At 34.1% G+C, this 13,406-nt stretch overlaps 1 protein-coding gene across 1 annotated transcript in view; it reads left to right on the top strand.

The window, feature by feature from the left end:
* The first annotated feature begins 5,710 nt into the window (after window positions 1-5,710).
* The window catches only part of LOC131935698 (delta-like protein 1), a 32,507-nt gene continuing 24,811 nt past the window's right edge, over window positions 5,711-13,406 (top strand). The window contains exon 1 of the mRNA XM_059292241.1: window positions 5,711-5,818. The gene's annotated coding sequence lies outside the window, so the exon portion shown is untranslated. The remainder of the gene's footprint in view (window positions 5,819-13,406) is intronic.

Below are 13,406 nucleotides of genomic sequence, written 5' to 3' on the forward strand. Positions count from 1 at the left end.
CTCACTACGGCCAGTGCAGGGCCTGACCGGGACTGCTTGTATATGTATATATATATATATATATATATATATATATATATATATATATATATATATATATATATATATATATATATTAGTTTATATATAGTAGTATATATAATATACATAAAAGCCTATATTTATAGGCCTATATTTAGCCTATATGTAAGGGGAGGACGCCTATGGTTATGCCCCTCCCCCCCCCCCAATCACCCCGCCTATGAGGCTATTAACAGAAGAGCAATATAGCAATTTAGTCAAGGAAGTACTTCAATAGCTTGCATATGTTATTATTTGACGCAACAGTGTGGGTTTATCACTATAAAAAAATCACCTCGATAGTATGCATTTCTTTTTTTTTTAACCACTATCAATGTGCACAAAAAATATTTTGGAGTATAAACGATCGTATTTTTTGTATCCTAAACACCCTGCCCCCCCCCCCCCCCCCCCACCCTCCTCCTTGCGCATTACGGCGTTGGAGCACGGCAGTTGTGCCACTTGTGGAGACATTCCAATGTTAAATGCTTTAGAAACTTGTTTCAAACAAAAGCAGAAGTGAAGCAAGGAATGAAGATGGATAGAAGCTGGCTTGTCACTTGGCCTTAGGCTTATTTGGGTCAGTGTTTTCCCACGCTCTATGAGACAGGTAAGTCGAGTGTGCTGACCACAATGTTTTATGTCAACTACACAGCCCTTCCTTCCTGCCTGTCTGTGTTTATACTTAGTATGTATGTTTATAATGTGTATGTGTGAGTATAGTTGTGTATGTGTGTTTATACTATTCTGTCATAAGTGCAGGGGCGTAGGCAGGGGGGTTAGGGAGTCATAACCTCCCCCCCCCATAGACCCTCGGTATATAGAAAAAGTATTAGAGGGGGGGGTGCAAATCGAAAGTTTGAGGGGGGTGCAAATCGAAAGTTTGAGGGGGGTGCAAATCGAAAGTTTGAGGGGGGTGCAAATCGAAAGTTTGTCCCCGGGTAAAAATTGGAACCCCCCCCCCTTGAAACGATCCTGGCTACGCCACTGCATAGGTGTATAATGGCCAAAGACATTCATAGGACATTCATTTGACATTCATAGGACATTCATAGGAAGATCTTGAGATAAAAGACATTTGTAGGAGGGGCTTGAAATAAAAGACATTTGTAGGAGGGGCTTGAGATAAAAGACATTTGTAGGAGGGGCTTGAAATAAAAGACATTTGTAGGAGGGGCTTGAGATAAAAGACATTAGTAGGAGGGGCTTGAGATAAAAGACATTAGTAGGAGGGGCTTGAGATAAAAGACATTTGTAGGAGGGGCTTGAGATAAAAGACATTAGTAGGAGGGGCTTGAGATAAAAGACATTTGTAGGAGGGGCTTGAGATAAAAGACATTAGTAGGAGGGGCTTGAGATAAAAGACATTTGTAGGAGGGGCTTGAGATAAAAGACATTTGTAGGAGGGGCTTGAGATAAAAGACATTCTGTCAGTCAGTCAGTCAGTAAGTCTGCCTGTTTGTCTATCTGTCTGTCTTTCAGGTAAAGTGATTAAAATCTTTTCCATATAAATTTGGGACCCCTGGCTATCAAATGAGCGCTATGCTGCATACATTCGATTTAAAGAGTGCGATAGGCTGTGGATACGATGGTATTATAGTGGTTTACAAATGAAATCAAGCGTATCCTCCACCCTACTATAGTGACACGGTGACACACGACTTTCGGTAATTAAAACCGAACCAGTGGCCGTGCGTGGCGCCCAAGCGGTAATGTAACCGGGGACTTTCGAACATGGGCAGTGGCGGAACTAGATAAAAAGGGCCACCCCGCAAAAAAATGTTTAGTCCCCCCAATATATATATATATATATATATATATATATATATATATATATATATATATATATATATATATATATATATATATTCAAACACAAAATACGAACATAGGACACTCTTTGTTGGCCTGTTCGGGTTTTGAAAAAAAAATTCAATTAAAACAAATGACAACAACGTGTCATGTGTGTAAGAGCAAGTCTGTTTTGAAAATCGGTTTTATTTTATCTATGCTCTAAGACCTCTTAACTATTAGTCGGCCAAAAGAATATAAATCATGAAAGCTTTGTATAAGTAATGGTGTCTCGAGTTGTGTTTATTTTTATGTTTTTTTTTTTTTTGTATTTATATTATAAATTTTAAAGACATTTTCTTTTCATACAATGTCATTCTTTAGTAAATACTTTATAAAACAGTAATAATCAAGAGGAGTAATTGCTTTTTAAATTGTTTAGTACAAATGTATTAAAATGATCTTATGAGCACCCAAATCTGACTATTAAAAAAAAGGAAATAAGTCGTGGAAGTGGTTTGATCGTTTGCTTATCTTTGATAGGTTTGATTGTAGGAGAAAGATTCGGCTTTCACAGTGGTTTAAAACAGGGAAAAAGAATATACAAGAGCGTGGGGTGGTATCTATAGAATAAAGATACTCCAACCGCAGCTACTGTAATCTTTTTACAAAACAACCATCAGTCAAAAATGCAAGAAAATTAAAGTTAACTATTAAAAAATTTATTATGGTCGACTGTGGGCCCCTAAATGGCGCTGTCCCCCCCCCCCCCCCCCCCCCCTCACGCATTGCGGGGTCTGGCGGTACAGTAGTACCGCCCCTGCGCCGAAGTGCTTTCTACCTCACTATTACGAAGAGTGATTAACGTAATCTCAAGACTTTCTAACAACACGCCTTAGTGTGTGCTGGGCGGTATTGTAGGCTCGTGCCCTAACGATCCAAGAAATAAAGCGAATATATGTTTATATTTAAATACTTAGATTTAGAAAACAAGGTTATAATCGTACAAATCAGGGGCATCCAAACGGCGACCCGGCAGTCTAGTGACCCGAAAAACTCCATGCTCCCTGTGAGTAGTATAGCGCATACATTAGTTTTAAAGCGCACACTACAATAGGGACACGGTGGCTCATGACATTTAATAATTAAAACGAACCAATGGCCGTACCCGCGTCCCTGCAGTTAAAGTTAGGGTTATGATTAGGGTTAGAGTTAGGGTTAGGATTAGACTTGATCGCCGTTGTGTAATATTTTACAAGTATTAATTTTTGTACGAAAATCTAAATTGATGTCTTGAAAACTCACTATTGATCATTTCAAAATAAATTTTCAACATTTTAACTGACGTAAAGTGCAAAAAATCAAAATCAAACTAAAGGCGTTACCCATCACAAAAAATATAATTTTGTCTGAAAAATATACAAATTACATTTCGTTGTACCAATTAGGCCTACTTCATTTGAATGTACTGTTTACTAAATATTATTTTTAATCTATAATAGTTATGAAGCCGTTCCTAAATGTACTCTATGTTTGCGTTTATGATTGCGTCTAGTTTCCGTTAGCATTATTGTTTGATTTTATGTTTGCGTTTAAGTTTACCTTCATGTTGGTGATGATGTTTGTATTATTTTTGCATTATTATTTGCGTGTATGTTTGCGTTTGCATTTATGTTTGCGTTTAAGTTAATGTTTGCTGTTTTTTTTGCGTTTGCGATGTTTGCTTTTTACGTTTGCGTTAATCGTTGCGTTTGCGTTATTGTTTGTGTTTATGTTCGTGCATTTATGTTTGCGTTTATGTCTGCGCTTATATTTGTATTTATTTTTCCGTTTATGTTTGTGTGTTTTCTGTATGTTTGCGTTAAGTTTGCGTTTATGTTTGCTGTTAAGCTTATGTTTCCGTTTAAGTTTATGTTTGTGTTTTTGTTTGCATGCATGTTTACTTTAGGTTAAGTTTGTGTTTCCGTTTTTGTTTATGTTTGCGTTTGTATTAAGTTTTGCGTTTATGTTTGCGTTTATGTTTTCGTTTGCGTTTATATTTGCGTTTAGGTTTGTGTTATTATTTTCGTTTATATTGGCGTTTGCGTTTATGTTTGTGTTAAAGTTTGCTTTTATTTTTACGTTTATGTTTGCGTTTATGTTTGTCTTTCCATTTGCTTTATGTTTGTGTTCAAGTTTGTGTTTATGTTTGCGTTTGCATTATTTTTTTATGCTTGTGTTTAATTGTAGCTTGTATGTTTATGTGTGCATTTATGTTCGCGTTTATGTTTACGTTTGTATTTGTGCTTGCGTTTATATTTTCTAAAACGTCCCTAATTACACATAGACCTTATTCCCTAACCCTGGTGGGCAAAGTGTACATGCAGCTTGATTAGCACACAAGACACGAGCATTTACAGATAAGTTTATCTAAAATGTCATTGCAGGCTAAGATTTATATCTAATATATAAAGTTCAATTCTGTATGTTTTTTAAATGTATGTTGGTCGTGGATTACAAAAGAATGTAATAAAAAACGATACTTCTATAGCGCCAAGTGTTAAATATCTAAAGTACTCTTTGTCTAAATGCATTGTTTAAAAAATTAATACTGAAAGTGTTGTAAAACAATTTTCATTTTTCAAACTGATAGTAATAATTGTCGGCATGTTCATTAAATAACATTTTTTAAAAAATATCCTCTTTTACAAAAATTCTAATGATGTCTGAAAATTATTTATATTTAGTCCTTAAGCATTTACTTCCCTCTTGATATATTAGGAAAACACAATTACTTCCCTTTTAAAAACATTACATCGGGTGGAAAAGAATTTACTTTTTATTACTTTGTTCGATTTTGTCTGTCTTTTTTTTAGCACAGAGGGGAATTCGTTTTGGTCTGTCGCATCAGAAAGCTCTTTTATAGACACCTGCACCAAACTACAAGAAGATATACCATTTTATAGAATACTAGCCGTCACGGTTTGTGTTTTGTTTGTGTTGTGTTTATGTTTGTGTTCTGTTTGTGTTTATGTTTGTGTTGTGTTTGTGTTGTTTTTGTGTTGTGTTATGTTTGTTTTGTGTTTGTGTTGTGTTGTGTTTGTGTGGTGTTGTGTTTGTGTTGTGGTTGTGTTTGTGTTGTGTTTGTGTTGTGTCTTTTGTTGTGTTTTTTTTGTGTCTGTGTTTTCTTTTGTTCTGTTCTTAAGTTGGTACATTTAAAAAAAGGTTCACCGTGGCGGAGCACGGGTATACTGCCAGTGTGTATATATATATATATATATATATATATATATATATATATATATATATATATATATATATATATATATATATATATATATATGCTATATATATATATATATATATATATATATATATAGCCTATATATATATATATATATATATATATATATATATATATATATATATATATGTGTGTGTGTGTGTGTGTGTGTGTGTGTGTGGTGTGTGTAGAAATCTTCAATCAAAATTAAAGCCATGTATTTATGTAGAAAATTGCTAAATAAGTTTCTAAAGTTAGGAATTTGATTAACTCGTACTTTCAATTTTAATTGTGTTTTCAATATACCCCCCCCCCCCCCCCCTTTCTCTCGCTCTGTAAGCCTGAAAGCTACGCCACTGCGTTAGGCTATAGCCTTGGTCCGCTCCCCCCTCCAGTTTTACATAGAAGAACTTGTCTTACAAGATCCATGAATCGCCTTTTTATCGGCGTCAATATCCTCTAATTTTTGTGTGCTGATCTTTACAAAGTGATGTGTTGTGGGTTGTCTGATGAAGTGATGTGTTGTGGGTTGTCTGATGAAGTGATGTGTTGTGGGTTGTCTGATGAAGTGATGTGTTGTGGGTTGTCTGATGAAGTGATGTGTTGTGGGTTGTCTGATGAAGTGATGTGTTGTGGGTTGTCTGGTGAAGTGATGTGTTGTGGGGCAGGAGAAAATGTTCCCACGCTCCTGAGGCCAGACTGCAGGTAAGATTTCATTCAATCTTTGCATTACTTTCTTTACTTGATTGCAATTAAGTAGTTTTAGTTGAATTATACCATCACTCAAGTTGTTTTGGTTGAATTATCTGTATTCTACAGTCACTCAAGTTGTTTTGGTTGAATTATCTGTATTCTATAGTCACTCAAGTTGTTTTGATTGAATTATCTGTATTCTATAGTCACTAAACTTGTTTTGGTTGAATTATCTGTATTTTACAGTCACTCAAGTTGTTTTGGTTGAATTATCTGTATTCTATTGTCACTCAAGTTGTTTTGGTTGAATTATCTGTATTTTACAGTCACTCAAGTTGTTTTGGTTGAATTATCTGTATTCTATTGTCACTCAAGTTGTTTTGGTTGAATTATCTGTATTTTACAGTCACTCAAGTTGTTTTAGTTGAATTATCTGTATTTTACAGTCACTCAAGTTGTTTTAGTTGAATTATCTGTATTCTATTGTCACTCAAGTTTTTTTGGTTGAATTATCTTTATTCTACTGTCACTAAACTTGTTTTAGTTGAATTATCTGTATTCTATTGTCACTCAAGTTTTTTTGGTTGAATTATCTGTATTCTATTGTCACTCAAGTTGTTTTGGTTGAATTATCTTTATTCTACTGTCACTAAACTTGTTTTGGTTGAATTATCTGTATTTTACAGTCACTCAAGTTGTTTTGGTTGAATTATCTGTATTCTATTGTTACTCAAGTTGTTTTAGTTCAATTATCTGTATTCTATTGTCACTCAAGTTGTTTTGGTTGAATTATCTGTATTTTACAGTCACTCAAGTTGTTTTGGTTGAATTATCTGTATTCTATTGTCACTCAAGTTGTTTTGGTTGAATTATCTTTATTCTACTGTCACTAAACTTGTTTTGGTTGAATTATCTGTATTTTACAGTCACTCAAGTTGTTTTGGTTGAATTATCTGTATTCTATTGTTACTCAAGTTGTTTTAGTTCAATTATCTGTATTCTATTGTCACTCAAGTTGTTTTGGTTGAATTATCTGTATTTTACAGTCACTCAAGTTGTTTTGGTTGAATTATCTGTATTCTATTGTCACTCAAGTTGTTTTGGTTGAATTATCTTTATTCTACTGTCACTAAACTTGTTTTGGTTGAATTATCTGTATTTTACAGTCACTAAAGTTGTTTTAGATGAATTATCTTTATTCTACATTCAGATTGGCCGAAGTTAGGAATTGTAGGGTCTCCCATTCTACATGATATGTGTTCGTATGTGTTGATATGTGTTGATATATGTTGATATATGTTGTTATATGTTGATATGTGTTTGTATGTGTTGATATGTGTTGATATGTGTTGATATATGTATTGGAGATTGACATGCACGTGTTTTTTTTACTTTCTTTTATACACTTAAGTTGGGTGGGCGAAATTTGTATACATTTAAGTTGGGTGGGCGAAATTTGTATACATTTAAGTTGGGTGGGCGAAATTTGTATACATTTAAGTTGGGTGGGCGAAATTTGTATACATTTAAGTTGGGTGGGCGAAATTTGTATACATTTAAGTTGGGTGGACGAAATTTGGCAAATAAAAATTGCATTAGCAGGTATCGATAAACGACTTCGAACGACTTCGATTACTTTTATGTCGGTGAGGATTCGATTACTTTTATGTCGGTGAGGATAATTTGATTGCTGTTTCATTTAGGTCAAAGAAATTTCAAATGTAAGTATTATATCTAAAACCGGATTGCTTTCAATTTTTGGGTGACCTTTGATACCCAGGAGTCGTTCTTAACTCTATTTCAGCTAGGTGCAGAGTTTCTTCCAGGCATCGCAAGTCTACCGCCCCCTCCCTCGAACGAAATGAAATTTATATAGAAAATATATACTTTTAACAGTGTCCTGCCCCCCCCCCCCCCAGGAGAAAAAAAGTCTGGAAGAAACACTGCTTAGGTGGATGAAATTTTATACATAAGATATTCACTGCTTTCTGTCCATTTTTGATTGATTTGAGGTACAACGTTCAACTTCATTCTTAATGCAATCTACTCTGCTCCACTCTACTCTACTCTACTCTACTCTACTCTACTCTACTCTACTCTACTCTACTCTACTCTACTCTACTCTACTCTACTCTACTCTACTCTACTCTACTCTACTCTACTCTACTCTACTCTACTCTACTCTACTCTACTCTACTCTACTCTACTCTACTCTACTCTACTCTACTCTACTCTACTCTACTCCATACTACTCCACACTACTCCACTTTAACAGTGTTTCTTCCAGACTTTTTTCTCCGGGGGGGGGGGGGGCACTTGAAATCTTCGTGGGGGGGGCGGTAAACTTTCTTTGGGGGGTGGGGCGGACACTGTTAAAAGAATATATTATCTATATAAATTATATAAATTTCATTTCGTTCGGGGGGGGGGGGGCGGTAAAAAAATTTCGGGGGGCCTCCCCCCCCCCTTCCCCCCCCCCCCCCCCCCCCCCCCCCCCCCGAAGAGATGCCTGGAAGAAACTCTGCACTTTAAGCCAATCCACTCCACGGTATTTTAAAATAATTCTTTATAAAAGCGCCACTGTCTCTCGTAGAATTTAACCTAGCCAATTTTATTCTTATCACCACGCAGTGTTAAGTGTTTCTGTGCGTATACTTGCGTTTTTCAATGAAAATTTCATGTTTGCCTTGGACCAATGATAATAATAGAATTGCTTAACAAAAATAAAAATATCTCTAAGTTGAAATATACATTGGAAGGGGGCGGGAGAATATTGTTATGGACTTCCGGCAGGTGCGCGCAACTCTGAAAAATAGTAGTGCTATACAATTTCTCGTGCCTTAAAGTCTTAAGCTAGTTTACTTTATTATTTGAAATGGTCATTAATTTATTAGATCTAGATCTAGATCTAGATCTAATTCTACTTGTATAGTAACAGAAAATAAAAAATATAGATAGAGCTTTATAAATAGGTAAGTTTTTGTTAAAACACTCAGTCTCTCTCTAGTCTCTACACTCTACACTACACTAGGTGACACTAGATCTAGAATCAGACTGACTTAGACTAGCTAGATCTAGACTAGACTGACTCTAGTCTAGTCTAGCTAGACTACTAGAGTGACTAGTCAATTTATTTCATGTTATTAATTTAGCTACTAGATATCTAGATCTACTAGATGGATCTAGTTTCTATCTAGATCTAGAACTAGAAATCTAGATCTAGAATCTAGATGATTTTTTATAATGTAATCAGAATCAGAGTAATAAAAAAATGTGTATGAATGAGTTGTATGGCTGAGGGTGCCTGTTTTATTGGTGAACGGAAAAAAAGTCACAGTTTTTGCTAGGAAAAACAGTCACAATGGAAAAAAAGTCACAGAAAAAAAGTCAAAAAATCTTTTCAGAAATACTTTGATTTATATGTCAATATATGTTGACAATTATAAAAATGTGTATGTTTATTGTTTTGGGTTGTATTTTTTGATAGCATATATTATTTATAGATGTTAAAAGCATTATGATTTATAACAATTGTAGTTAAAAATGCTCTAAGATAATTTACACAACAATCTCAACTTTTGTAACGTATTTAGTTAAACACGCGGTAGAAAAATTAATTATACAAAAATTTTAGGCACATCATTGTGTTGCATATGTTTTGCCGTCCGCCTCTCCTCAGTAGGCATTGTCCGAACATATTTTGTGTTGTTGACGTTATGTGTCAATGACAGCCTTTGAACTTTGTCGGCTTTCTGTTTTGATCCTATGCTTTGTTATGTAATGAGCGTGATAAATGTGGGCAGTAAAGGTGGTTTAACTAATCATAACTATTGTTGCAATGAGTTGAGGGCAGCAAGTCAGTTGAACTTACCATTTCACAGTAGTTTATTGTTAGTATTTTAAAAACAACACGATGAAAACCAAGAACGTTGGAACATTCTATTAAATCTTATCAATATTATGTTTAACATAATTACAATCTACATACTTCATACTAAATATTTTTATATGAATTATAAAAATTACCATGCATATACAACCTACACACATTACATTTAATTAATTCTAAGTTATTTGCAGTCTCTGAATATATAATTCATAAAAGTATTAACAAATTCTATGCAAATATATATTTGTGACTTTTTTCCTGTTACTGTTTTTCCTGTGACTTTTTTCCTACAATCGTTTTATTTCCTTTCAATATTTTATTTACTAATTTAGTATCTCCTAAATAAATTAATATGTTAATAATTCATCAATTAATTAATAATATTAATAGTTATGAATTATTAATTTAACTTTGAGTGATAAAAACTAATTATTAGTAATTAATAATAATCAGTATTACTTCATTAATGTATCATTGATGATTGATAAGTAACTTGTAAAATGTAAGGTGTAAGGCAATGTGAATGTAAGTCAAGAGCTGTTAGATCTATTCTAAACTAGCTAGAGTATTTATTTAATATATAGATTAGATCTATATTTATTTTAAATTGTTTTAATTTTTTAATAATATGCCTAGATCTAGAACCTAAATACTAAATATTCTAATTCATATTAATATAGTAAAAAAAGTAATTATAATCAAATCAAATTTACAGAATCTAGATTGGGTCCTACTTCTAGATCTGGATGTAGAATCTACTTCCTTATATAATAGGCCTATTGAGCAATTCTTTTATGTTATGTAAGTAGACTAGATTGTTTAGAATAAAACTCAACTAAAAGTTTATTAAATTAACAAATGACAAAGCTAAAGTTATTATTAATTATTATTTGTAGGGTCTATAGACTTTGTTAATTAAATTTTTTTTGTAATTGTATGGACCTGTTTCTCTTCTTGGCATTAAGTTTTAGCAGTTAGCTAAAATCAAATTAGTCAACTTTTGTCATTAGATCTAATGATCTACTAAATAGTAAGTCATTAGATCTAATAATTTACTGGTTCTACTGATGAGTCATGGGATTTTTTTAGAGGGAAAAAATCACAGGAAATAAATCAAAGGAAAAAAGTGTATTTGCTTGGAAGTTGTTAATATGTTTATGTTTTCAGAAAGTGCAAATCAACCTGCGATTAATTAAATATAATGTAAGCATTTTATATATGTGTGCGTATGTTGTATTTGTATGATAACACATGTACAAATATTTAGTCTGAAGTCTTTTGGTTTTAATTCCACTTTAGAATTATGTAGAATGTTCCAACCTACTCAGTTTTCATCATTTTTTAAAGTGCAAACTTTGAATCAGCATAATAATTCAACCACCTTACAAAAGAAATGTAACAAAATTCGTTAAGATCAAAGTCAGATTATTATTAAAAAAACCATAATGCTTTAGAATTTATAACCATGTTACTAAAAACCACCTTTCATATTTACAAACAACCAAAATATTACAATTCTCTACAAGTAAATCTAAATATTTCTTAATACACATTTGGGACTTTTTTCCTGTGATGTTTTTTCAGCTCACCTAGCCTACAAAAGGGTTTTAAGTTGAAGTTATCATTGACATTTCTAGCAGTTTCTAGTAATTTATCAACCACTGGCCTACACTAAAAATATATTATCAACCACTTGCCTACACTAACAATATATTATTAACCACTTGCCTACACTACTAATATATTATCAACCACTTGCCTACACTAACAATATATTATCAACCACTTGCCTACACTAATAATATATTATCAACCACTTGCCTACACTAACAATATATCATCAACCACTGGCATACACTAACAATATATTATCAACCACTTGCCTACACTAATAATATATTATCAACCACTTGCCTACACTAACAATATATCATCAACCACTGGCATACACTAACAATATATCATCAACCACTTGCCTACACTAACAATATATCATCAACCACTTGCCTACACTAACAATATATTATCAACCACTTGCCTACACTAACAATATATCATCAACCACTTGCCTACACTAACAATATATTATCAACCACTTGCCTACACTAATAATATATTATCAACCACTTGCCTACACTAACAATATATCATCAACCACTTGCCTACACTAACAATATATCATCAACCACTGGCCTACACTAACAATATATCATCAACCACTTGCCTACACTAACAATATATCATCAACCACTTGCCTACACTAACAATATATTATCAACCACTTGCCTACACTAACAATATATTATCAACCACTTGCCTACACTAACAATATATTATCAACCACTGGCCTTTACTGGTCCTGAAATTGCTAGCTTGTAGTGTGGCTGATAATAATCTATCCGCCCCTAGGACTAAACCTAGGGAGGGTTTGATCACCACAGTCGTCTGTCTGTCAGCTAAGAGGAAAGAACTTTTATTGACTTTGTTATTCTAAAATACATGAATCAAAGCAGTTTCAGTGGCATAAACCATCTTTCAGTGGCATAAACCATCTTTCAGTTTTACATTCCAAAATAGATGTGACTAAATGGCTAATTTTTACTTTTTTTTTAAACAGGCTATCATGTGTCGTCCGTCCGTCCCCCCCCCCCCACCCACTGGTGACACATCTTGAGAAAATTCCTATTTTCTCTAGCTCTCTCTTTTTCACCATCCTCCCCTTCCCCCCCCCCCCCCTCCCCTCACCATCGGGCATGTGACGTTGCTTATGGACAGTGTTTCTTCCAAACTTTTTTCTCCGAAGGGAGGGGGCGGACGGGCGGACACTGTTAAAAGTATATATTTTCTATATAAATTATATAAATAATTTCATTTCGTTGGGGGGGGGGCGGTAGAATTTTTTCAAAGAGATGCCTGGAAGAAACTCTGCATATGGACGATTAGTATATACCTGTGATAGGGGTAGTGTCTGACAAGAGGAAGGGGAGGCTATTGTCTAGTTAAAAAAACGTATCAATATGTTTTGGTTACCTCCCTTGTATTTCAGTTCACGCCAAAAAAAATTTTTCATTTTTTTTTTAGGAAAAAATATCAATTTGTAAATTGGTTTCTGAAAATAATTTTTTTAAACTATTGTGAACATTAACTCACCCATGTCAACTTGCTCCTGTGACGTCAGCAGCGTTTCTTCCAGACATCTCTTCCAGAGAAAAAAGTCTGGAAGGAACACTGGACGTCAGTATGGGGTGAACGGAAAAAAGTCACAGGAAAAAAAAAACACAGAAAAAAGTCAGTTTTTGCTATGAAAAAAGTTACAGAAATAAAGTCAAAGAAAAAAGTCACAAAAATCTTTTCAGAAATATTTTGATTTATTTGTTGAAAATTATAAAATGTTGTATGTTTATTGTTGTGGGTTGTAAATTTTTATTGCATAAATTATTTAAGGCGTTTAAAGCATTATGGTTTATTACAAATGTAAGTACAAATACTCTAAGACGAGAAAAATGGCCCGTTGAGGAAGGATACACCGGGCGCTAGGTTGATAGTGCTGTCTCTTTTCTCTAAACTAAAACCAACCCACCCCCCCCACACACACACACCACCCCCCCACCCCCCACCCACCCCACACACCAGCCCCCCCCCCCCCACCCCACCCACCGCCACCCCACCCCCACCCCCCAAAAAACATGTCTACCGTCCCATTCAACGAAA

This window comes from Physella acuta, unplaced genomic scaffold (assembly GCF_028476545.2).
Source record: "Physella acuta isolate Inbredline_101_S28 unplaced genomic scaffold, ASM2847654v3 ptg000155l, whole genome shotgun sequence".
Taxonomy (NCBI): Eukaryota; Metazoa; Mollusca; class Gastropoda; family Physidae; genus Physella; species Physella acuta.